The 27,353-nt window shown below is 38.2% G+C and overlaps 1 pseudogene; it reads right to left on the reverse strand.

Annotated features, from left to right (window-relative positions):
• LOC135201679 (small ribosomal subunit protein uS5m-like) overlaps nt 1-27,353 on the reverse strand; it is a 170,576-nt pseudogene that overhangs the window by 9,947 nt on the left and 133,276 nt on the right.

A 27,353-nucleotide genomic window follows, 5' to 3' on the forward strand; every position in this document is an offset into this window, starting at 1 on the left:
AAACATAGATAAACACATGTAAAAGCAAGCGAATGTCAGAAAAGAAACTCGAACGTGTAGGCTACTTGAAATCTGTGCTCGCACTGAATCATGGGATACTCTCATACTCCCCTCCGCGACTCACAGAATCACTACAGATGCCATTTCTCTCAATTTCTTTGACAATAATTATCAAAATTTACGATAACAGAAGAAATATTGCATTTTCTTGTACGGATGAATGTTTTAGGCTTATTGAGTTATGTTTACTAATTACCCTGTAACTACGAAAGTAAGAGGAATTTTGACAAAACATTTTTATAACGTATTCTCAATTGCCATATGAAGCTCCATGAATTTTTTCATGACTGCATTTTTTGCCCTATACCCCCATATATAAGGGTTCTGGCCGGCCCCATTAAGGTTTGCTTACTTTACTACTTTATTTCCTGCTGCCCCTTTGCATCTGTTTCTGCTTAGCTTACATTCTCATTCTGCATATTTTTTTTTCATTTGGCATTTACATTCCCATTTTCATCATGCCTGAGTGTGCTTGAGCTGGATAGGAAGTGTTAATCTTCTCTGACCTGTAAAATATATGGAGATTGCTTTACTTGTACAAGAGACATCCTTTCTCCTTGTTTGGCAAGTTGGCTGGTAAACCCATTATGGCAGCATGGGATCTTGGTGTGTACATTCAGATGGAATCTAGTCTTATTCTATTCCTCCTCCAGCTCCTGTTGGACCTTTGCATACTCATCACAGACATTCTCCAGGATCTCCTAATGCTCTGTTCCTGCTCCAGCTCCTGTTGGGCCTTTTGTGTACTTTCTCTCATTTACAACTGTTTACTCACTGGATGACATCTTGCCTGTATGGTTTCCTTTGCCAGAAAGTTTGCTCCAGTCTTCCTTGAACACTCCTCACATTTCATTGGTGTCTGATCTTAATTCCTCCCATTCACATTCCCTCCCAGTTGATGGTGGCCCAATCTTGACACTGTGAGTTTTGAGGTTCTTTCCAATGTCCCACACATTTGTCTTCCATGACCCACCTTACCATTGTTCTGGAGTAGCACCAGTGTGTTTCTGTTCCTCTGCCTCAGAGTCTACTCATGAATTCAAATGCTTTTTAGTAACAGGATGGTGCAACAACTTCAGAAGCTGGTTTTCTGTGATTCCTACTCAACTCCTTACATTCAGCAAATGACAGGAGGGTACAGCTCTCATCCCACCACCTGCCCCAGCCTTTCTTCCATACAGGCCTGATCCCATGGCTCTGAGTCCTGTTAAATATTCCTGCTTATGCCCTTATTGCATCCACTTCCCATTTTGCCTTAAGCCTGTTCCCTTGGCTTTTGTTTCTGTTTACCACTAAGTGTCTCCACCTGCAACCCGTTATTCCTACTGCTTTCTGCCTCTGCTGCTCCAGTAATGCCTGTGGCTTTGATCAACTAAACACATCAGGGCCTTTTGGTCTCTCTCGAATATATTTATCTGACATTCAGCCATCAGTCAAAATTCTCTGGCATTCCCCTGCCTCTCTTCCAGCAAGACCTAATCCAATCATCCTTAGCTCATCTTTCTTTTAATTCCTTGTTGCTGCTTGAGACTAAGGGCTGCATAAATACCATGAGGTGTCCTCTTCTGCCCCTTCCAGCAAGTCCTTGAAGCCACCATCCCTCAAGAAAGCTGAGTATACCTGCTACAGGTTCTGTTCCTATTGATTCCATGGAACAATCTCCCTATCCAGACCTTCAAGTATGGCCTCCTGTTAGGATTCCCCTCCATTCAAGCAGGATCAGTTCCATCCATCTCTGTGCATTACTGTGGAACCTGGAGAAGAGAGCCCACAGGAGGTGCATGCTTTGCAAGACAAGGTATCATTCATTGATATCCCCCAACATCTTTCAGATATTCCAAATATTTGACCTGTGATTGAATCACCAAAGTTGCTCTTTATTGAGACAGCCCTTCCACCATGACTTTTGAAATACTGTACCCTTAACCAAGTTCTCAGATTAACTGTATAAAGACATGATGCAGATGGGTGGTCATAGCCTAGTTGTGGCTATGGTCACCCCATGTCCATGGCATCTTGGAAGCCTTCCTCTACTGAGGATGTGGCTAAGGTTAATTGCTTTCTCCTTAGTTTGAGTGTTGATGCTTAATGCATGACTTTCCTAGGATGAACATCAGTGCTAAATGCATGCTTTATGTATTGTCGGCTTGCCAATGTAATGATGACAATGAGGGATGTGGCCTCTTATGAATCACCATCTCTGGCAGGGCTGCAGTCTTGGCATTTCTCATGCCTTGTAGCCTTGATCTCTTTCCAGAGGAATTGGTTTAGTTATTGTGGGGTTACTTAACATTCACCATAACTCACGTTTTCATTACTAACATAGGTGCTGCAGCATCCTTGTACTCGTTATCCTCTCAGGCTGAGACTCAAGCAATGGCTTCATCTCAAAAATGACTTTTCCCAAGGTCAACATCAGCATACCAATTTGCACTAACAACAGTCCTCCTTTGTCTTACAGAAAATTTGTGCTTTGCAAACCAGATTCACTACATTGTAATTCCAGGTAGTACTTTTGTGCCTGAGGTTAGGAAAAGTCTTCCTTCAATCCTCTTATGTTAGGTAGTTTCAGATGAAGTCTCTGTTTCCCTAGTCCCTTTCCCCACTCAGGGGCTGTCTAAAGGTTCACTGGAAGGCCTGGGAGTCAACAGAAACGACAAGGGTTCAAGGTTCTAGAGGTGCAAAATATTTCTATTATTATGTTCCATTTCTGAAGAAGCCTCCACCCCCATTTTCCTTTTCTTCTCATTTCCATTCAACTGCCTTAACCGAAATATAAACCTAACAAAAAAACTGGCTTATACCTACTCTATTTTACCTATACGCGTATAATAAAATACCTACCCACACCGAACTTTTGCCATTCAAGACCCGCCCCTAACCTATAAAACACCTAACCAATCAACTGCTACCCACACTTAACCAGCCCAACCCCTACCAACCCAACCACACCCACCTACTGCTAACCTACTACCTACCCGCTTTTCCAACCCCAAGAAAAGACAATTTGTTCATGATAAAATGTCCTCCTTGCAGCAAAAGACTTCTTTCAAGCAAACATTCCTGGAGTCACTAGGGTTCTTCGGTCTTCTGGAGGATAAAGACTTGATTATCAACCTTAGTCTATACAACAATTTCTTGTAACTAAACCCATTCCATATGAGGACCATGGAGTCTTCCCACAATGTTAAGCAGATATGTATCAAGAAGCGCAGCTCATTTCAATACAATCGTACAGTCTATCCTATGGATGGCACTAGCAAGGAAGGGCACTTAGTTATCAATCCATCCCCAACAGGGTCACTCAATGAAACAACATACTATTGCTCAAGGCAGATGGTCCTTTCCACATAGTGGATGTTGGATAAACCCTCTTTCCAAGCGATTGCCGACCTGCTTCCACATTTGTAAGTGGACTTGTTTAGCTATAAAAGAGAACCATCAACTTCCTGCATATGGTTCTCCAAACCTGGATATTTAGGCAGGTGCAAAAGTTAAACTCTAACTGGAGGGAAATCTGTAGATTCCCTTGTGTCCAAGATTTTACATGTGTTGAACAGTCTGTTACCCTTCAATGGAACTGCCTATCTGAGGCCCTAAATTGGACAAACAATCATTGACTTGTTCCACTAAACAACAGGTGAGGATATCAGTTTCACTGCCATTAGTTCTATCTCTGAAATTAAGAGAAACATCAACTACACTACTCCCCCTGAGTTGTGACCTTTATATATGGATTCTCTAAATCATGACCTAAAACAGTTCTTAAATTTTTCTGTTCTAACCGTTTGAGGATACACAACTTGCCACTAACAGTAATAACATACAAGGCTGAGCTGGCAGTGCCCTTGCTCTATGAGTTTGGCATAAACTTTAATACAAAAGTCTTTAGCTCCACTATTTGGTCCTTTACACTGCAAAGAACTGATCCTATAAGGACTACTATTCCCCGGTCTTCAGCTCCTGTTTTCTCCTCAATTCACTATCCAACACAACTGCAACCCATCTGCTCCAGAAGGTACATTGCTTGACCTCCAGGTGTCAGGAACTCAGCTCTCTTGAATGGACATTTCATCACCAACATCACTGGCCATCCTTTGCTGCTGTCCCCAAGCTCATCACTCCTGGCCAAGAATGAAGAGCTGCTGAAGAGGAAATTCCCTTTTCTTCTGATGGAACTCAATATCTATGATTGGTCAGGTCACCTCAGGTGAGTAGCTCCCTAAATGGTTCTTTTTTACGCTACGCTAATTGCTGGGATGGAGCAGTTATTCTCCAACCCAGTCCAAGATGCCTAAGTAAGCCACTCTACAGACATACATGTAAGACATACATAGGTTCTTTCCCCATCTTTCATTTTTAATTACAAATAAAAATCCTAAATACAATAAGGTTGGTCATTACAACGACTTTAAAAATGGACCAGAGTCTGGGTCACTGGGATTCCTTAATCAGGGAGCTAGGCCATTTTGACGACAGTTAATTTCTTTTATATGTTCCTTTTCAGGACAAACAGTAATTATGCTATCAAAAACCAGGTTTCGACATAAGAAAACCCCATTTTTGGTAACTATTTTGAGTCCTCAAACTCACTCGCTTACCCTTACAAAATGGTATGGGAATTTGTGGAAGGTGTTTACTTTCAGACCTGGAATGTTGTGGTGAACTTGGCTGACTTGCATGCTGTTGCCACATCAGAATGAGAAGGGTGAGTGGAAAGACCATGGTAATCTTGCAAGCAGAGGGAAAACCTTCAGTCTTGAGTAAATTTATATTCTTATCACTGCGTCAACATGCACTATTCTTGACAAGACCAACTATGAGAGAGCCCAGGGTATTGCTGGTCTATTTTACGGAGCCCTGGTGGGACCAAAAAGGTAATTCCTTTGATGACTTACAGTGGCTACCAAAAAGATTTCCTTTGTTTACTTTTGGTTTTTCTGGTTTTCTAGTTTGGAGTATGTATTGTGTAAATTGATAACACATTACCTTCTTTCCACAGAGCATTTGCATCTTTATTCCCTAAGTTTAGTCATTAATGTAAAAACCCCTAACAGAAAATGTTACACCTGCAACTTAATATACTGAAGAAATAAGTATAAAGCCAAACTCCAGAAAATCATGTAATTTGTAAAACAAAATCAATATAAATAACATGGCACATTACAAACCTTTTCCTGATTCCTGTACTTAGCATATTTCTTCTTGTGAATTTCCCATCCATACAATCTTGTGTAAAAAGGGGGATATTTCTTTTTCTTCAGTTCCATTTTTCCACCCATTATGTACTGAAAAACAACATTTTTCTGTACAAATAAGCTGTGAAGGTGAGCTCTTCTAAAGCCTTAGGTCACAACCATGTCCTCCAATATCCATAGTATTTTGTCTACTTTGCCTCATTGTGAACCTCTGTAAGCTTAATGTTCAATTTAATCTTTTTACAATTCTTCTACTTTTCTACCCTATACTTTTGTTAATCATTTTGAAAACATTCTGGGAAGGATACTTGTATACCTAAAGACAAAAAAAAATGGTACTTAAATCTTCTTTATGTATTTTGTAGTTGACCACATGATAAGCAAAAGGTTTACATGAAAAAGCTCACGAAAATTGCAATACAGTATAACCTTGTCAGATAGTTTCAGTCTGATTAAGCAAGACCTTAAGAACACACTTTTTGACATAGCAAAATCAGTAAGAAAATACTATTCATTTGACATTCACTGACAAAGAATCTAGTTACAATAGCAGTACTTAATTAACTTTGGTAACATGCACATGTCTACAAGATTATTGTTAATTCCAGTTGAAATTCCAGTACTATAATCAAAAGCTCAAACTATACAAATACATGAACTTACCAAATCAAAGTTTAATTCTTCATCTTTTGGTATTTGGGCAACTGTCCTGACATCCTCAGTCTGTGGAGAAGCAACTACCTTGGGGAAATTGAGATTTTCTTCCCGAAACTCGACTAAATGTAGCTGTTTGTCTTCTGCAATTTCTTGATAAGTTTTCTGCAATGAATATCATGAAGAATAATTCAATTAATGCTATATTCATTTTCAAAGGCTGAAAAAAATGGTCTATGGTCTTATAGGACAGTGTTACTGAACATGTCATTTTACGAGTTGTTATACAGTACATGGGACAGTTATTTCTGAAAAGTATGACAGCAAATCGAATGTTAGTAGAAAGGTTTGGTCTGGAACAAGAGGTATCTAGTACACACAATCATTACTCATTGCACAATAAATATTGCGAGAGAAATTAGTTTGTTCACATGAGATTACTAGTTGCCTTAATCATATAAATACCTAGGATCAATTTCTCCTTTACATTCCTTTGGTATACAACTGTATCTAATATTTTTTTTCAGGCAAATTCTCTGGTTAAACAGATTTTAAAAACCAATTACCTTAAACATTCATATGCTAAAACAAATTCAAACTATGATATCTTGGAGAAAAGTAGCCAGATTCTTTTATTCAAAGCAAAACTTTAGTATTGCATACGTATATATTTTCTAGGCCTAATCATAGGTCATTGTACCTGCCTACAATCTAGTGATGAATACAAAAGCCTCATTTTCTTAACTTTACCAATGCTTTTATACAATAATTTCCTACAATAAACTAATTCTAGAAATATGCAGTGAAGTATATTCAGGCAGTCCCCGGGTTACGACGGTCTCGGCTTACGACGTTCCGAGGTTACGACGCTTTTCAATTATATTCATCAGAAATTATTTCCAGGGTTACGATGCATGTTCCAGGGTTATGACACATGCTCCAGAGTTACGATGCCTACAAACGCTGATCTGGCAGATGAAATATGACACCAAAAATCAAAAATGCAAAATAATCAATATTTAAAGTTTTTTTGATGAAAAATGCAATAAGAATGCAGTTTACATAGTTTTGAATGCACCCAAAGCATTAAAAGTAAGGTTTTCTTAGGATTTTTGACAATGTTCCGGCTTACAACAATATTCGGCTTACGACGTGTCTCAAGAACGGAATCCCTGTCGTAATCCGGGGACTGCCTGTACATATCCCAATATTTATATATGATAATGATATTTTTTTCATTTCTGATGGTTGCATACTAAACTTCAGGCAATGACAAAAAAAGGAGCCAAAAATGAACTCTTAATCTTCAAAAATTAGCGTGGTGTGATTTTAAAAAAAACATTTTTTCCGCTTCGACGCTCACTTGCGAATGGCACCGGCATACGGGAGATGATTTTTAAAAATACTGCTTCGGCGTTTAAGGTTAAAGTATCATCCTACATCAAATATACCATTGATTCATGTTATCTGAAACATTTTACCATTAGAAATAGATAAACAGCCAATAAGAGAGAGAGAGAGAGAGAGAGAGAGAGAGAGAGAGAGAGGAGAGAGGAGAGAGAGAGAGAGAGAGAGAGAGAGAGAGAGAGAGAGGAGAAAGTAACTCCTTACGATATTAAAAGATTGAAATAAACTTTTATAGGCGATACTTCTTCCCCTCCAATAAATACATATATATCTTTTCCGGAGAAGAGAGAGAGAGAGAGAGAGAGAGAGAGAGAGAGAGAGAGAGAGAGAGAGAGAGAGGAGAGATAGAGAGAGAGAGAGAGAGAGATAAAAGAGAAGAAATAGAAACACCAAATGTATACCGTATGTAACATCCTAAATCAAGTTTTCTTCAAATTATTATAATATTATACTGTATTAATCCTAGAGATTGTATTAACCCTCTTACGCCGAAGCCCTAAAAATCAAAACCCTCTCCTGTATGCCGGCACCGGTTTGGAGTGAGCGCGGAAGCGGAAAAAATAATTTTTTCAAAAAATCACAGCGCGCTTAGTTTTGAAGATTAAGAGTTCATTTTTGGCTCATCTTTTTTTCATTGCCTGAAGTTTAGTATGCAATCATCAGAAATGAAAATAATATCATTATCATATGTAAATAATGCGATATATGGTAGCGAAAAAAAAAAATTCATAGATAATTGTATTCAAATCACGCTGTGCAAAAAACGGTCAAAGCTAACGAGTTAATTTTTTTTTCGTTGTATTGTACACTAAATTGCAATCCTTTTGGTATATAATACATATTAAAACAATAAAATCAACACCAGAAAAATATTATCACAAAATGATGTACGAATTCGTAACGCGCGGACGTAAAAAAGTTATTTTCAAAAATTCACCGTAATTCTAAATATTGTTCTAGTGACTTAAAATTTGTTTCAAAATTAAGACAAATTATTGAATATTACGATACTGTAAGAGTTTTAGATTAGAATTGCAGATTTCGACCATTTCGGACGAGTTAAATTTGACCGAATGTCGAAATTTTTATATATATATTTATTTATATGCACATATTTCGGAGATGGAGAAAGCTACAACCTTCAATTATTTTTTATTGTATTCTTCATGAATTTGCGCACATTATGATATATGAAACTCTATAAAAAGGCTAATATGAAAAGGAGCAAATATTAGGATAATGCGATGTACGTATTTCGGAGACTTGCGGCCGCGAATCGGCGCGCGGAGTGAAGGTAAATATATTTTTCAAAAACTTCACATAAATCACAATATTGTTTTAGAGACTTCAAATTTGTTTCGAAATGAAGAAAAAATGACGGAATATTACTAGGCCGTAAGAGTTTTAGCTTACAATTGCGTTTTTCAACTATTTCGGCTAAGAGTTTTAGCTTACAATTGCGTTTTTCAACTATTTCGGTAGAGTCAAATTTGACCGAACGTGGTTTTTTTTTCTTATTTATCGTGATTTATATGCAAATTTTTCAAAAAAAGAGAAAAAGCTACAACCTTTAATTATTTTTAGTTGTATTCTACATGAAATTGCGCACATTTTCATATATAAAACTTTATGTAACAGCTAATTTTAAATGGTGCAAACATTTCGACAATCGCACAAAATAATTCTGATTTTTTCGGAAGAGTTACCGCGCGAACGTAAGGAAATTTTTTTTTTTTCATAAATTCACCATAAATCGAAATATTGTGCTAGAGACTTCCAAGTCGTTGCAAAATGAAGGTAAATGATTGAATATTACAGGCGGTCCCCGGGTTACGACGGTTCCGGCTTACGACGTTCCGAGGTTACGACGCTTTTTCTTAAATATTCAATGGAAAAATCCGTCCTGGGTTACGACGCTTGTTCCGAGGTTACGACGCTGACGCTTCCGACGCTCCGAGTTAACGACGCTTTAAAAAACGCATACTATGATAAAAATCCTTTATAGTTTAGCACAGTATATTAATAAAAATAAGTTTCTGGTTAGATTACAACAAAAATTTTGAGATTATGATGATTTTCGACACTTTTTTATGTTGTATTTTTCTGTTTTTTTAGTGACGCCTCATATGCGGAAACTAGTTTCCGAGCGAATGAATACATACTAGTTTTACATATAACAGTCCAAAAGCGCAAATAATGAAAAAATCATTGCTTGTTTCCAGTAATAATAACAAAACGAAGTTTCTGGTTAGATTACAACGCAAATTCCAAGTATCTAAAGAGAGACATTATCCAGTAATTTGATCAGAGAGAGAGAGAGAGAGAGAGAGAGAGAGAGAGAGAGAGAGAGAGAGAGAGAGAGAGAGAGAGAGAGAGAGGCGTCTTCCGACGCTCCGAGTTAACGACGCTTTTAAAAAACGCATACTATGATAAAAATCCTTTATAGTTTAGCACAGTATATTAATAAAAATAAGTTTCTGGTTAGATTACAACAAAAATTTTGAGATTATGATGATTTTCGACACTTTTTATGTTGTATTTTTCTATGTTTTTTAGTGACGCCTCATATGCGGAACTAGTTTCCGAGCGAATGAATACATACTAGTTTACATATAACAGTCCAAAAGCGCAAATAATGAAAAAATCATTGCTTGTTTCCAGTAATAATAACAAAACGAAGTTTCTGGTTAGATTACAACGCAAATTCCAAGTATCCAAAGAGAGACATTTATCCATAATTTGATCAGAGAAGAGAGAGAGAGAGAGAGAGATGATAGAGAGAGAGAGAGAGAGAGAGAGAGAGAGAGAGAGGCGTCTTCCGACGCTCCGAGTTAAGGACAGAGAAGTGTTCGTTTCGTTAAACGGCCTCTGACTCATGCCAGTAAATGTTTTGTTGATACTAATAATATAAGCCTATTTAAAGATACGTTTACTTTAATTAGTCTATATGATACGTAAATAGTAATCAACTGTTCTTGTAGCCCTCAATATTTGGCAAAATCGAAGTATCCAAAGAGAGACATTATCCAGTACGTAATTTGATCAGAGAGAGAGAGAGAGAGAGAGAGGGAGAGAGAGAGAGAGAGAGAGAGAGAGAGAGAGAGAAGCGAGAGAGAGAGAGAGACGCTTTGGCAACAATGGTCTCGGGGGTTTTTATAGCTTCCTTCTGCTTGATGATCGTGGATATTGTAGAAGGATTTCGACCATACTCGTTTGCCAAATCGACGATACGAACGCCACGTTCATGCTTTGCTATAATTTCATGTTTTGCTTCCATCGAAATCATTTTCTTGGGTTTTTTCTTATCACCTGCTTTGTCTTTAGCTTTGAGACCCATGGTTAATAATAAAATAGACAAAATAACACGAAAAATAGGCGCAAATACAACGAACTAAACAACGACGTGTTAACATGCAGCACCAACAAACAAAACAGACTGAACGCCATTTATCGGTCGCCTATACAACTAACACTCATCGCAAAATCGTATCTCAAATATTTTCGTTGTATATCAAAGCTTGTATTTTCGCAAATTTTCTGTTATATCTCAAAACATTCGTATATTAGGGCAATCGTATGTCAAGTTTCCAATGTAATTTGATCAGAGAGAGAGAGAAGAGGGAGGAGAGAGCGAGAGAGAGAGAGAGAGAGAGAGAGAGAGAGAGAGAGAGAGAGACGCTTTGGCAACAATGTCTCGGGGATTGACGTAACGTTTATTTTCTGAACAGATAGGACAGAGAAATGTTCGTTTCATTAAACTGCCTCTGACTCATGGCAGGAAATGTTTTGTTGATACTAATATATAAGCCTATTTAAAGATACATTTACTTTAATTAGTCTATATGATACGTAAATAGTAATCAGCTGTTCTTGTAGCCCTCAAGATTTTGCAAAATCACTCCAGGTTGTACATAAAACTTCAAGAATGTAGTGTCACCAGAGGATTACAATAGTTTTTACCTTCAAGAACCAGCATTCTTTTATGAAAATAACTCCAGGTTGTACATAAAACTACAGGAAACGACATGTAGTGTAACCAAAGGATTACAAGTAAGGTTTTTATAACTTTTTATTAGTTTAAGACATATTTCCAAGCGTCGTTCCGGCTTACGACGATTTTCGGCTTACGACGCGTCTCAAGAACGGAACCCCCGTCGTAACCCGGGGACTGCCTGTACTAGAATATAAGAGTTTTAGCTTACAATTGCGTTTTTCGACCATTTCGGTAGAGTCAAAGTTGACCAAATGTTGAAATTTTTGCACTTAACGTTATTTATATGAAAATATTTCGAAACTGATAAAAGCTACAACCATGGGTTGTTTTTTGTTGTATTGTGCATGAAATTTCGCACATTTCCATGTACAAAACTTTATGTAACGGCAAATTTAAAAGGGTGCAAACATTAGGACAATCGCACGAAAAAATTTATCGGAAGAGTTATCGCACGAACGTGAGGAAAAAGTTTTTTCATAAATTAACCATAAATCGAAATATTGTGCTAGAGACGTCCAATTGTTGCAAAATGAAGGCAAATGATTGAATATTATTATAATATAAGAATTTTAGCTTACAATTGCGTTTCTCGACCATTTCTGTAGAGTTAAAGTTGACCGAAGGTTGAAATTTTTGCACTTATCGTTATTTATATGAAAATATTTCAAAACTGATAAAAGCTACAATCATGAGTATTTTTTTGTTGTATTTTACATCTAATTGCACACATTTTCATATATAATACTTCATGTAAAGGATAATTTAAAATGGTGCAAAAATTATGTCAAAGTGACGAAATAATTTCCGAGATGTGTCACTGATACTTTTTAGTGCGATAAAAGCGAAATTCGCTCGTTTGCGCGCCTGCGTAGCGATTGTAAACAAAACACGCCTTGATCCATGAACTTCCCAGCATCCCCCAAGGCGCGTGATACAAAAGTTTTCGGCTGGTAGGCCTATAAGTATTTTTCCGCGAATTTAAAAAAAAACTTTTTTGAGCCGACGTATACGTCCAATCGGCATACGGGAGACATTTTGACACGGCGTTTAATACGTCCAATCGGCGTAAGAGGGTTAACATAATTTCACAGTAATCTTAAACATAGTACTACCCTTAAAGGTATATACATACATACATACATACTTCTAACACTTGCAGCAGAGAGAGAGAGAGAGAGAGAGAGATTGTCCTACACTATTTAAAAGGGTGAAATGATAAGATTATGGTATTTAAAATACAAACATGAATTTTGTAATTAGGTATATTTTTATTATTATTATTATACATATTATAATATTATATGGAAAATATTAATAATAAACTATAACATACATGTACCATAAAAATGATCTCAGAGAGAGAGAGATGAGAGAAGAGAGAGAGAGAGAGAGAGAGAGAGAGAGAGAGAGAGAGAGAGAGAGAGAGAGATTAGCTTATAAATTTAATGAACGTTATTTGTAAGTCGTAATTCTTACGCTGACACTACATTAATTGAGCATAATTATCTGAAAATATCCCGTAAAGCCATGCTTCCTAATGAGGAAAAGCCCTTACCATATAGGAAGTTTCCTTCAGGTCTAAAATTCTTCAAGCAGCACATGCCTATTCATCTTGACCGACAAGCATGCATAATTAAGTATCATCCCCACATCCCTAGATAAGAATGGGGATATAAAGAATTAACAATATAATGCATAGAAATTGGGCCAGAAGAAGCAACAGGTCCTTGGCCTTTAGAATACTGTTGACAGAGTTGGCCAACTTGAATCACTGATTCAGTAGAAGTCTTGCTCCTAAAGTCGACACCATCTACCAATGGGCAACAAGTCCCTGACATAACTTATAGAGGGCTGCACACTAACCCAAATAAAGTAGACAGAACAGCAATACCTTCTAATAAAAACATCTTGAAGGAACTTGCATGACTGTGGATGTATGGTAAGTGGAATACATTCTGCATGTGTACCACAAGTCTGACCGTTCTTTGGCAAGGCACTAAAACCATGCTAGAAAACCAACAAGTATATGGGCAGACACTTACTGTTATTCAGTCTCCAAACATCCAAGAATATCTCCAATTACTTATGGGTGTCTTCCTAAAGAATTACCCTTGGACCATCATTCCCTCTATATACAATCTCCTACTAAAAGAGACTTATGGGGACTGCCTCAGTTGGGAGGCCTGAAATACGACAATTTTGAGGTCGGTGGGCGAAATCGAATTTTACTCATTTCTGGTAACATTGATGTGTGCCACAGCCAGACGTAAAATATTAGTGCTCTAGCTAACCTGTAAGTGGGTCAAAATGATTTTTTGTGAAAGTATCTGCAATGAAAATATAACGAAAAATAAGATGTTTTGATATCCTTTCGTTCTGTTGCGTTTTACATAAATTTTCCATAGGTAATCATATTTGTTGTACGACATTTTTCCCATCCTACTCTTTCTGAAGCGGAGAGGCAGGAGGAGCAGCTGCACAAACACATCAATAACCCGCATACCTCTGATGTAACCACACCGTTCACCTCTGAGCCGGAGTTGTCAAGTACTCTTTATATCTAAGTCCGTTTTTTCTTGTTTATTCATCAAAATCCAAGGAAGAAGCAGTCAAGAAAGCGTACATTAGCTAGAGAAAGGTTGAAAAAAAGACTTAGAAAGATAACAAGAAAGAACGCAAAGATTAAGCATGTGCATTCATCACCTCCCAGGCCTAGCTGGCGACAATGAGTGGGGTCGTACCTCATGATGCCCACCCCCTGGGGGAGTTTAATATCACTTTTTATAGTGGGGGGACCAGATACCATAGAAGTATGCCGTTAGAATAAGAAAATCAAGCTTAAGTAAATTTTTATATTGATGCCTATGCGGTTTTCACTGAGAATTTCATTACGCAAACTTTAACACGCGATATCTCAAAACTATGTTTTTCAGTATAAGGGTCGCTTTAAAACCCTAAGGCTTTTTTATTTGTTGTCGTATTTTCAAAATTCAAATACCATTGAAATTCTTGATAAATTCTACATCAAAAGAATTGGAAGAATTTTCAAATTATTCCAATTTCTATTTTTTATGAATTTTTGAATTAAGTAATTAATAAAAAAAAAATTTTCTTTATATCAATGAATTTTTTTATTTATTTTTTTAAATCTTTCTCAATTCATTGGACAGAGCAACTTTTTGTGAGTATTAATTGCTTTAGTTATTAAAATTTAGTTAAAAACTAGGGAAGCCTTAGGGTCTTAAAGCAATGCATCTAAAAATTGGGAAAAAAATTAATATAAAAAAAACGAATGGATAGAAATTTATGAAATTTTTTGTAGTAACTTTCCATTAGGTGACTTATAAATGGGTAGGAAAACATAATTACTCCAGGCAATATTTCGATACCCTCCCCCCCAACTGAGGTGGTCCCCTTATGAGAGATTTCTGCTGAAGACAAAGGAAGCTATAAGAGGGAGATTAAACCCGTGGAGGACAACCAAAAAGAATCACAACTGCCCTTCACCATCTCCACCATGTAACATACTGGTCCCAAGTCTCTCCATGCATGTTAGGAGGTTGCAACTGTCCATATCCCAGAACCTGAATCTGTACTTATCCCCGAAAGGTACAAAACAAGACTACCGATAGATAATCCCTTTTTGCCTTAAACCGAGCTGCATAATCACACAGGAAGCGAAAGTGTTCTCACTTCTTCCAAATCGAGTGAGTATAAGCATGAGGACATTCCCCTGCAGCATCAGAAATTAGTTACTTGTTTTAGATACTTGTCTCCTCGCTAAAAACTCCCTCTGGGTTGGCGTCTCCGCCTCTCTAAGAAGTTGCAGAGATGAGACAACGTAGATAAAGGGTAATAACTCAAGTTAGACTGAAAATCGATCAGCATGTCTGTCAGTCTCAAGTTCATTTCACCGCAGTTAAGAGAAAGAAAGCGAACCTCCTACTAAAGACGGTTAAAGGCCCAATAAGCGTTGTTCAGTAAAAGGCGGCCTTCGGCTCTCCGCGACTTTAAAAGACAAGACGACAAGCCAAGGCAGACACAAAGGAAGATAGTGTGTCTGAGGATGAGAAAAGTTACGAAATGCTCTCTAATTGATGCTCCTCAATTGGAATGAAAGTGTTGGGTTTTCTTCTCCAATATTTAGTGGGCGCAAAAATATGCTAAGACAATTAAGATATATTCTCGTGTGGCCTCTTTCCTCAACAAAATGAGGATATAGCAAGGCGTAGTCTGGCAACAAATGCTGACCGGCCCAAATGAGTTCCTCCAACTTCATTCAAACACTTCTTCCATCAGCAGGTGACGGGAGGAGACAGCTGGCAACAGGAGGTAAACAAAAGAGCTTAAAGGATTGCTCTTTCTCTGCAACCCTTGGCGACAAAAAGTGACACTTGTCGTTATGAGGTGACAGCAGCTGAGTTCTGTATCGTATCCACCACGACTCAATAAGAGGAAGACAGTTTAAGCGACTCGGGACTCGGCCAAGTCTGGACGAGTCAACTGCGTTCACATGCGTCTACAATGTCCACAGCAGGGTTCCCAGACGTATCAGACCAAACTATCGCACCAAACCTCTTCAAATATCGTATTTTGATAAATTATCGTTTATTGTACAGAGGGTCAAATTATCGTACTCGTACGATAATTATCGTACATCTGGGAACCCTGGTCTGCAGTCCGCACGAGTCGACTGAGGGAAAGAGAGAACGAGGCGCCAGAAGTGGGAGGCGGTGGGAGAGGAGTTATAACAACACTCCCGCCTCGTCCGAAGCGATCGTACATACTTGAAAGCATTCCTATATGAAACTAAGTTAGAAATCTCTGAAGCTAGAATATCTAACTACGCGAGAACTTTAGATACTACAGAGAGTGTAGACTTGAAAGAGAAACATTAATCGCGGCAGCTCTCCGCGACTTTAAAAGACATAGTAAGGGATTTATTTGCCAATAGCCGAAGAGGAAGCACGCAAAGAATGAACACAAGCATTATGAAGAAAAAGGAATATGCTAGCAGACGAGAATTTAGAATAACCAAAACATGAGAGAGATAAACAGTCGACTGAGTCGACATATCTAAATGTGTAACACTAACTACAGATACATTATAATTTCAATAAAATGTCTATACCTATATCATATATTATTAAGCCTGTGCATGCTAACACCTCAAACTAGGTGTTGAAGAAAACAGAATGCGCCTACGGAGCGAGCATTAACGCTTACCGAATCAGTCCTTATGTGAATGCTTTAACGGCCCTAGGCGCTCGCTTTAGCGGTCCTTTGGCGAACGCTTTAAACAAGATTCAGACCAAGAAAAGGGCGAAGTAGGTATTGGAGGGCACAGAATCCCATCGTCCCGAGAACTGACCTAGTTCCCTGGCAGCGGACATTTCCAACTGTCGCAGGGCAGTCCTAGGCTCGGGCTACGTACAGACGAGGGCACCAATACCTTACCTCTAACAGGGTACGCGAAAATGAGCGCACACTATGGAGGGATTCGGAACGTTCCCGTCATGAACTCAGTTCAAATTGTATTTAAAGAACTAAAAACAACAGGTTAATGTTCTAACTTTTCATTACGCTTTTCCTGAACCAAATGGGGAGCAGAAGGCTATCCCTAGTCTGCGTAGGGATAGCCTGACAGGTTTAAGGGCTGACCTAACTAATTGCTTTCGCAATCTATTAGCTTCCAGTCTTTCCTATATCTGACAAATTCAGGCATAAATTTCTCAAAACAATTCCCTACATTCTTCACATTTAGTAGTTCCAAGATCACACTCTGTACCTTGTCGGTACAAAGGAATGTTGATCAACTTCCAATTCACCAAAAACATTCCTACATAGCCTGATGTTATTGGTTTTGCTTCCGGTAGAAGATATCCTAGGAAAATGAAATTACAATACCGTAAACAGGTGTGAAACAGCCAAACTTCACCGAATACCAACAATCGCCTAGTCGCAATGGCGGCAGCAAGGAGAATTCTGACGAGCTAAAACATTCGAAACACACCTGGTGGAGAACAGGTAAACTAGACAGTCATCCAGGCAGCCATTCGATTTTTTTTTTTTAATGTCGACTCGGCGGGGAGCTATAGCTAAATTTAACAGTAGGCAAGATTCATCTCAAATAATATCTCAACGAAAATCAATAGCACCTCAAGTGCCTTCTGGTAATAGACAATGCTCCTGGGCATCCTCCTGGCTTGGAAGACCAGTTGTTGGATGAATTTAAATTCATCACTCTCAAGTTCTTGCCCCCTAATACCACTCCTCTCACCCAGCCCACAGACCAGCAAATCATCTCGAACTTCAAGAAACTCTACACCAAGGCACTGTTTCAAAGGTGCTTTAAAGTGACCTCAGACACTGAATCGACCCTATGAGAGTTCTGGAAGGATCACTTCTATATATCTTCAACTGCATAAGCCTTATGGATAAAGCTTAGCAGAGAGTGACTTCCAGGACAATGAACTCTGCATGGAGGAAATTGCGGCCAGAGTATTACCGCGAGAAGGATTTCAAGGGCTTTGAGGCTGACCCCGACGCCCCTACACCTGTTGTGGGGTCTATTGTGCCTCTGGGAAAGTCCTTGGGCTTGGGATGTGAGTGGCGAGGACGTGGAAGAGCTTGTGGATGCCCTCAGGGAAGAGCTAACAACTGAGGAGCTGCAAGACCTTCAGCAGGAACAGCAACAGGTGGCAGATGAGGAATCTGGGGAAGAGGAAGAAGAGAAAGGGCATACTGTGCCTACTTCAGTGATTAAAAGAAATGTTTTCCAAATGGAGAGATTTAAAAAATTTTGTTGAGACATCCTAACAAAGACGTTGCAATCTGTGTCTCTAACATGTTTAATGATGCTTTGCATCATTTTAGGCAGATATTGAAGAGATGTCAGAAACAAATGTCTCTGGAAAATTTTGTTATTATTCACAGGGGTCCAGTGACTCTCAAGCTGGTCCTAGTGAGAATACAAAATGAAGTGGGGAAGTAACCTCAGACAGTGCCACTAAAAAAACAGAGTAACCCCAGAATGGTTCATGATACCTGAGGTCCTTCTGGAGGGGGATTCCCCTTCCAAACAGTAACCTCTCCTCCTCCCTCTCCTCACATCTCCATCTTCCATATGCTAACAAGAGTCTTCCGTTAAGGTAAGAGTGACATTAAATGTTCATTATTCATTTCATTATTCATTTACATTTATTTCTCATTGTTTTCTGAATGTAAAACTGTTCATTCCCTGAAAAATGTATTTTTTGTTAATATTTTGGGGGGTCTGGAATGCACTGATACTATTTACATTATTCCTTATAGGAATTATTGCTTTAGTTTTTATACGTTTCGGTGTTCATGGGAGGTTCTAGAACAGATTATGTATGAAAACTGGGGTACCAGTACATAAAAGCACTGGCATATCTACAAGTGAATATTCAGACAGTCCCTGGGTTACATCAGGTTAGGGTTAAGTCATTCCAGACTTAAGGCGCTTGCATTATGGCACTGTTAACCTGCTTTACAGTGCTGTAGCCCAGACTTACAGCTGTTGCTATTTATTCACATAATTATGATTTAGATTGCAGCGATTTTCAGCTTACAGCGCCCTACCAGGAACAGAACCCCATAGTAACCCAGGGACTGCCTGTATATACAGGGCTTGTTAAATATATTCATAAGTGGGTTTTACATTCCGTAGGGTTTATAGCGCTGTTGTCTGGTTATTGGTTGCTTAGGCTAGGTGCCGAGACCGCCTCATAAGATACAAACATAACGAAAATACATCTTTTCCTCTGCTCTTTAAAAAAGTTATCCTTTATACTTTGTTGTATCTAGTAATACTGTGTGTAATCTTGTACAAAATACTATTTGTGTTATAATATACATGCAAACTGATCATGTTTTGGTTTGGAAAAACCAACTGAGGGCAGAAGGAAGATTATTTCGCCGTATTTAAAGACCATTTCGCAGTATTTAACTCAAGTCAGAGCAATTTTCTTGCTTCTGTTTAGCATAAATTAATCTTTAGTAACTATTCATATGCGACAAGGTTATTTTTCTTTATATGAAGTGTTTTTAAGTTGAAAATTGATGTAAATACATGAACTAGACTTCATTATTTTTTTTGTTAATAGATGGCGCTGTTTTCTGGTTATCGGTACATACAGTATATACTCGCATATCATGCGACTTTTGAAGACCTAATTTTGCAGCTAATTTTAAAGGGGTCGCATCATACATGAGATATAAAATTCAAGAATGTAATAATCACATACTATTAGTATCATATGATAAAATACAACCATAATGAACATGCATCTTTTCCATGAATCTTTTTTTCATATTACTATTTGTTTGTATTACAAAATACAAACAGCAATCAATGTTTAGGTTTGGAAAATCAGCGAAGGCAATTACGAGGCAAATTTGTTTTGCTGTATTGAACTCAAATCAGAGTGAGTTTCTTGCTTTTAGGTAGTGCAAATGAATCTCAAGATACTCTATTCATATGGACAAAGTTATTTTAAGTTATATACAGTGTTTTCAAGTCAAAATATCACTTAAATAAGTATTGTTTGTGAACGAAATTTTTATTTTTTTTGTTCGTGAGATGGCAACTGAGGGGGCATGTTTATTGCATAACAAAAATCAACAGATTCGTTCGATATTTCACTTAATCTCATCAGAATACTACAAGCTTTATATATTTATCTTTTACTGGAGTGAAAACAGTAAAATGAATACTTTCATGTTTGCGAGAGTTTCATCCTTGCTGATCTTTTCTTCATGGCGAGTAAGGATATAGCAAGGTAAAAAAATATCAGTCCTATTCTCCATAACGTCATTTGTATCATAACTATGGTAAATTTTTCGTATCGTACTGCAAATCTACCTATGAGATACTAGGTGATGGAGTAGCTCCATCTATCTGTAATTTGTTTTCACTACCTTTGAATGACTTTTGATCTTGTTTATTTTGCATGTCAAATACTTGAATGTTCTGTGATAGATATCTTCAGGGCTGTTTTTTCAGTCTTATACTGTTGGCAATTCTTGATGCACTAGACTTTAGTGTGCAATCTCCAAATGGTTGATTGATTGATTGATTGATTGATACTATATTAATCTAGCATCGTGACAACTAGGTCATGATGCCGAACTATATATAAAAAGACCCTATAAATTTTAATAATAATAATTAAACAGAATTATTTTAAAATATGATAAAAGATACTAGCAATTATAAAATAAATATAAAATAAAATTAAATTATATAAAAAAGAAATTATTACACACATACATACATACATATACACACACATACATACATACCATACACATACGTACATGCACACTCACAAACATACACACTATTTCAATAAGAATAAAAGCAAGGCGCGCACAAGCATAGCAGTTTATCTAAAATACCAGTGTTAAAAAGAAATCCAAACAAGCCAGTCATGTTAAAAATCCCATTTGCTCCTAAAATTTTTGATAACTTAAAAACATTATTCTCCTTCCCATAGTATAGATATTGATTGCGCTTTTCCACCAAACTGGGGCACTCAACCAGCAAGTGCATAACAGGGCAGTGGAACTAGGCAATCCTCACAGTATGGTTCGTGATCACAACTCATCAAGTAGGAATGTGTCAGCCTAGTATGTCCTATACGCAGGCGGCACAGAGCCGTTTCAAACCTTCTGGGCATAAAATCGTACTGCCAAGGATTGATTGCAGGTGCAATTGTTCTCATTTTTACATTTTGTAGTTAAATTTGACCAAATATTTTGCCAAAGTACTTTAAGCTTCTCTCTAATATGGGAGTATATAAATCTCTGCACGGCAGCTTAAATGATCTGGGCTCAATACGAGAAACAGCCTCCTTGGCAATTGCATCAGCGCGTTCATTTCCAGATATTCCAACGTGTGCTGGAACCCAACAAAATTCAATATTAAAACTCCTCTGCTTAGCTAAAAATAACCATTCCAGAATACTTAAAACTTCTGGATGTTTGGAATAAAAATCTTTCAGTGACTCTAGAGCACTTCTAGAGTCACAGTACACAATAAAATTCTTATCATTACTTTTAAAACTTCTTTGACAGTATTTAAAATTCCATATAATTCTGCAGTAAATGCAGAAGCATTACTTGAGAGCCTGCCACTACGCTCAAAGGACGGAAAAACTATGCCAAAACCAGCGCGCCTGCACTGGTTTTGGATCCATCGGTAAAAACTGGGATAAAATTGTCGTGTTGTGACATATGATTTAAAAGGTATAACGTAATATTTTATCAGACACATTCTTTTGGTTGACTGAAGTAGTTACAAAACTCTACTGCTGGGAATTTCCAAGGGGGAGATACAGATGCCTTTGATTATATATTGTATAATTGTTATGGGTATAGATAAGTGTGATTATATATTTGTATAATTGTTATGGGTATTTTATGCATTGTTGAAATATGGTGGGTGTGCCTATATATAGACAACATGTGGTAGATTCTAGAAGGTGTCTGTTTGATGTATTTAAGTTGTGTTGTGACGTCATAGGCTGTGACGTCATAGACAAGATGGCGGCGGCGTCGGCAGGATGTAAACAATAACACGGGGCAGTAGAAAGCACGTGTTGGTGGTGTGTGGTTGGTAGGGGAGAGCTCTCTGTCTGGTAGGAGTTGTTTTTTGGGTCGTAAGTCTTGTGGTGCTGGTGTTTTAAGGTGATTTCTGGAGTGTACTGGAGTTGGAGAAAGCGTACAGGTGGGTAGATTATTCATTTTTATAGAGAAAGAAAGGAGTTAGGCTAGGCCAAAATTCAAACTGGTAGCAGAGCGTGGTTGATCAAAGATGCCTGGATCCAGACAGTGAACAAAGGGAGACTAATACTAGATGGAGAAGGGAATGTCCTAGGTTTAGCGGGATACAAGAAGAATACAAAGAATGGAAAGGTCAAGCCGAAGATTGGCTAGTGTTGTATGGAGAAGATACAAAATACCCGGCGATAGAAATGAGAATGAGCTTAAAAGGGAAAGCCCGAGAGCTAGTGGAAGCATTAGATAAAGATAAACCTTACTGGTACAGAGGGTCCAAAGTTAATCCTAGAGAAACTAGATAAAGCCACTAAAATCGGTAATGGAGAATTACGGTAGAATAAAAAGATACCTTCTAATAAGAAGAGAATCTAGTGAAAATATGGCGGACTATTTAATTAGATACGAGAAGGCAGCATCTGAGTGTGAAAGAGCAATGGGGAAAGGCGCGCTTGAAGGCGAAGTCAAGGGGTATCATGTAATAGAGCAAGCAAATCTCACGGAAAATCAAAAACAAATGGTATTATCGGCTTGTGGGCAAGAAAAGCTAGAGTACGGAACAGTGTCGCAAACAATGAAAAGACTATTTGAGGGATTAGGACTAAAAGAGACGGGAACCTGGTGGGGTTCGTCAGAAGGCAATGCCAGTTCTGGGAGAGGGAGGGAAAACCAAAGATATCGGGGAAGATGGAACCGAGGAAAGGGGTGGTAGAAATTCCTATAAACAAAGAAGGGAAGGTAACAGTATGTGCAATATGCAGCTCAGAATGGCATTGGGCTAGGGATTGTCCTCAGAATTTTCATAATAGGAAGAAAACTGAAACAAGACTAGAAGAAAATAAGGTAAAAACAGAAAATGGGACAGAAGAAGAAGTTTATGTAGGAGAAGTTAATAAAATAGTGGAAGCATCATGGGAGGTGGTTGATGCAATTTTGGACACAGGGTGTAAATCAACAGTTTGCGGGGAATTGTGACTAGCACGTATTGTCATGGATTTGAGTCAGGAAGAGTTGAGGAGAATGAGGGACACTAGGACAGAGTATAATAAAGTGTTTAATTTTGGTGAGACATCTTATAAGTCCAGAGGAATAATAGAAATACCTGTGATACTAAAAAACAGAAAGTTTTATTTGAAGACGGAAATTCTGCAAGGTGATATACCCTGGCTGATAGGTAAGCAAACCGCCTGAGTAAAATGGGTATGACCCTAAATTTGAAAGAAAATTGTGTCATAGTAGAAGTATTAGGGGGAATGAAAGTAGAGTTAAGAGAAGACGAACAGGGTCATTTAAGAGTGCCTATAAGGAGGAGGAAGGTAGAAGAATTATTATGGAGGGTTGGAAGGGAAAGAATCCGAGGGAAATTAAGAACACAATGAAGAAATTACATTTACAGTTTGGTCATGGAAGTGGAGATAAAATATGGAAGCTAACAGAGGAAGCACAATGGAGTAATGGGTTAATCGAAAAAGAAAAAGAGGAAATAAGAAAGTTACTAACGGAACTGATTAAAAATTGTGAGGTTTGTAAAAAATACAAAAGAAACCCCGCCAAACCGGTAGTAGGCTTTTCTTGGAGTAAAACGTTCAATGAGTCGTAGCGATGGATGTGGGAGAGATAGAAGAGAGAAAGTTCTTGGTAATAGTGGATATGGCAACGAGATATTGTCAGGCCTGTTGGATAAAAGATAAGAAACCAGAAACTATAATAAAGATACTTTTTGAGTGCTGGTTTGCTATATTTGGAGCACCCTCCAAAATATTGTCAGATAATGGGGGAGAATTTCAAAATGAAAAAGTAAGGAGGATGGCAGAAAAAATGGAATATTAAAGTATTAGCCACAGCATCAGAATCTCCGTGGAGCAACGGATTATGTGAAAAGACCGTAGGCATGATCAAGGGAAGTGTAAGGAAGATGATGGAGGAAGAGGAAGTAGATTGGTCCCTAGCTTTGAAATGGGTAGTGAGTGCTAGGAACTGTTTAATGAATAATGGAGGTTTCTCTCCCAACCCAATTAGTATTTGGAAAAAACCCTTCACTGCCTAACCTAATAGGAGAAGAAAGTTCTAGTCCTGCAAGCAGAGAAAGGGATGGAAGAGGGTATGGTAAGGGACACACTGAATGCAATGCACAAGGCCAGAGAAGCATTTATAAAAATGCAGTCCTGTAATAAAATAAGAATAGCGCTAAACAAAAACATCAGAGAACATAAATTTGAAGAAGCAAGTGTAGGTAGGAGATGAGGTATTCTATAAGAGGGAAAATGAAAATGAATGGAGAGGACCTGCTCAGGTAGTGGGAGTATCGGGGAAAACAATAATAGTCAAACATGGGGATTCTTTAAGAGAAGTAGCTAGGATACATGTGACAAGGATTCAACGACGATCACCAGATACAGAAGAGATATCGGCTAGAATAGATAAATCCCATGGGGTGAAAGGTAGGTCAGATGGCCCAAATGAAGGGAAAGTAGATTGGCTGGAAGGAGAGGAGATAATGGGTGAGAGAAGGAATGCAGACACAGAAGAGACTATAGAAAGAGAGGTGATAGAGGAAACAGTGGAAGATAACGGGCAAAGTGGGTCAATAGAAAGCGAGTTAATGGAAGAGATACCAAAATTCAAAAAGGGAAATAGAGTTAGGGCTATAAACAATGATACAGGACAAGTAGAAGAAATGGGACTATTTTAGTTTAGGTCTTGCAGGAAAAAGATCAAGCCTTAAGCATGGGCTGATTCGTACAATATACGAGACTCACAGTCAGGTGACAAAGGGTGGGTTAACTTGAGGGATTATAGTCAGGTAGAAAAAATTGAAGATGAAGAGGAGGTGTTGCTGGGATTTGAAAAATAGAAGCATAATGGAAGCTAAAGAAAAAGAACTTCTAAGTTGGAGAGATAACCAGGTATATGAGGAGGTAAATGATGTTGGACAAAAGCTATATCTACAAGATGGATAGTAACTGAAAGATAAAGGGGGGGAAAAAAAAAAGGATATGTAAAGCAAGATTGGTAGCTAGAGGGTTTGAAGAAGAAATGGCTGAGTGGAAAAGGATGCTCCCACATGCAATGCTGAAATTTTAAAATTCTGTCTAACCACCATAAAATAAAAGGGTGAAAAAATTGGAATTGTTTATACATTGGATGTCAAAACTGCATATTTACAAGGTGACGAGATACAAAGAGAAGTGTACTTGAAGCCACCAAGGGAAGATGGTTGGAGGGGATTATGGAAGTTGAAGGAAAACAGTCTATGGGCTCAAGGATGCAGCAAAAGCATGGTATTGTAAAGTGGTGAAAGTAGTGAAGGAGCTTCAAGGTGAGAGAAGTAGACTAGAACCTAATATATTCTTTTGGAAAAAGAACAATAAATTGGAAGGCATTTTTGTGTACACACGTAGATGATTTTTGCTACGGAGGAACTGAAGGATTCTTAAAGGAAACGATTGGGAGATTGAAAGGGAAATTGCAAGTAGGAGAACAAGAGAGTAAACGGTTCAAGTATATAGGAGTAGTAATAGAGCAGAAGGAGAATAGATTTTCCCTTAATCAGTGGCAGTATATAAATTCCATAAGAGAACCAGAGGCTAGAAGATATACGGGTAATAGAGTGCTAGAACAAAAAGAGTTAACAGAGTACAGATCAGTGGTAGGACAGCTGAATTGGGTATAACTACACACGATGCCAGAAATATCATATGATATTAGCGAATTAAGTAAGAGCATTTAAAGAAGGAACAACTCAGGATATGAAGAAACTTATTAAAATTGTGAGAAAAACTAAGAGCATGATGGGGCGAAGTTACAATAAGTGAGATGGAAGAAGAAAGGGTTTATTGGGAAGCCTATGCAGACGCTTCATTTGGAAACATAGAAGATGGCCATACTCAACTGGGTATATATTTCTTTGACAGATGGGAAGAGGAGAAGTCCATATGGTGGAAGTCTAGGAAATCCAGGAGAGTGGCAAAATCCACCATTGAGGTGAAGACCCTGAGTTGTTGGGGAAAGCTGTAGAAGGATTGATATATTTCAAGCATTTGTGGGAAGAGGTAGTAGGAGGGAGAAATTTAGAAGCCTTGGTTAACACTGATAGTAAAACACTAATGACCGCCATCAAATCGAGCACTGGTGTAAGTAGCAAGAGATTAAAAATAGATATTGCTGCAATAAGGGAAACCATTGAATCCGGGGAAATAAAGGAGGTGAGATGGATAAAAGGAAAGGAGCAAGTGGCTGATGTATTAACTAAAGCAGGAGTTGGCAGGGGAATGTATTAGAAATTATGTAGAGGGTAAAGAGTTGGAGGACGAAGGAAATTAAGAGGGGAATACTAGGTTAGGAAACAGTCGGAGGGGAGGGAGAAAGAGATAAGTGTGATTATATATTGTATAATTGTTATGGGTATAGATAAGTGTGATTATGTATTGTATAATTGTTATGGGTATTTTATGCATTGTTGAAATATGGTGGGTGCCTATATATAGGACACATGTGGTAGATTCTAGAAGGTGTCTGTTGATGTATTTAAGTTGTGTTGTGACGTCATAGGCTGTGACGTCATAGACAGATGGCGGCGGCGTCGGCAGGATGTAAACAATAACACGGGGCAGTAGAAAGCACGTGGTGGTGGTGGTGTGTGGTTGGTAGGGGAGAGCTCTCTGTCTGGTAGGAGTTGTTTTTGGGTCGTAAGTCTGTGTGGTGCTGGTGTTTTAAGGTGATTTCTGGAGTGTACTGGAGTTGGAGAAAGCGTACAGGTGGGTAGATTATTCATTTTTATAGAGAAAGAAGGAGTTAGGCTAGGCCAAAATTCAAAGCCTTGACCGGTAGTACACATTTGTCTGGGAACTTGTTTCAGGGTCTTGGGTAGGGGTTGAATTTTCAGTCTGAAGGCCATATGGACGTGGCATCTTTGGATGACTTTCATAAAAGCTATCAAATCTTCCATTTCTTAGCGACTGGCATACTAGGGATTCAGGAAGTCTTTGGAATCTGAACCAGCTTCGAGCCAGAAGAGCCTGGTAATGTAAGGCTAGGGGCATTTGTTTCCCCAGCATCTACTAACATACTCTCTATAGGGGAAGTCCTAAAAGCTCCAGTAGCAATCCTAATTCCAGTATGGTGAATGGAGTCTAAAATCTTAAGGCGACTTTGGGGTAGCCGAGGTGTAAACTTCACATCCATATGTTAATTTTGATAAAACCAAGGCTTTATACAATCTCAATAACTGGAGTCTA

Source organism: Macrobrachium nipponense, chromosome 28 (assembly GCF_015104395.2).
Source record: "Macrobrachium nipponense isolate FS-2020 chromosome 28, ASM1510439v2, whole genome shotgun sequence".
In the NCBI taxonomy this organism is placed as follows: Eukaryota; Metazoa; Arthropoda; class Malacostraca; order Decapoda; family Palaemonidae; genus Macrobrachium; species Macrobrachium nipponense.